We start from the raw sequence: 606 nt of genomic DNA, 5'->3' as shown, positions 1-606 counted from the left end.
AGTTGGCCCCAGTTACTATATTCATGATAAAAAAAAACAATGATTCTAATCATGATATGATATGATAAAAGCATATAATTTCAACAAAATAAATATATGATGTATAGCTAACGTAAATAATAAAAAATTACCTTAATAATAACTAATTTACATATTTATTTTTTTAATAAAGCCTATATATAGAATTTTTTGTGGTATATGAGCCTCGATTTGAGAGTCAACTCATTTTCTTTAAATTTATTATTCTTCTTTTACAATTTCATAGAATGTATTCTTTGTTTTTCATCGAAGTTGATCCTTTTAAGGTATAATTTATAATTTTATATAGTATTTTTTATATACTCATTTTATTATATTATTTTTTGATAATTTAATAATTGTTCTTACTCCAACTTATTCTTTTCATCTAATGTTCAAGTGCGATTGTCTTTTGCCGCAATCGTTTACAATGCATCACATCCATGAAATACCTCTGATGAGCAGATATTTTATACGCTTTTTGGTATAGTTTTCATATAGTTTTTAATATGTTTTACTTAGTTTTCATTAAGATTTTACAGGTTTTAGTGTTAATTTTACATTTTTGGATTCCACTTTGAGTTTGTG

This window comes from Arachis ipaensis, chromosome B03 (assembly GCF_000816755.2).
Source record: "Arachis ipaensis cultivar K30076 chromosome B03, Araip1.1, whole genome shotgun sequence".
In the NCBI taxonomy this organism is placed as follows: Eukaryota; Viridiplantae; Streptophyta; class Magnoliopsida; order Fabales; family Fabaceae; genus Arachis; species Arachis ipaensis.
The sequence above is the reverse complement of the archived record's forward strand: the minus strand, read 5'-3'. Positions refer to the sequence as shown.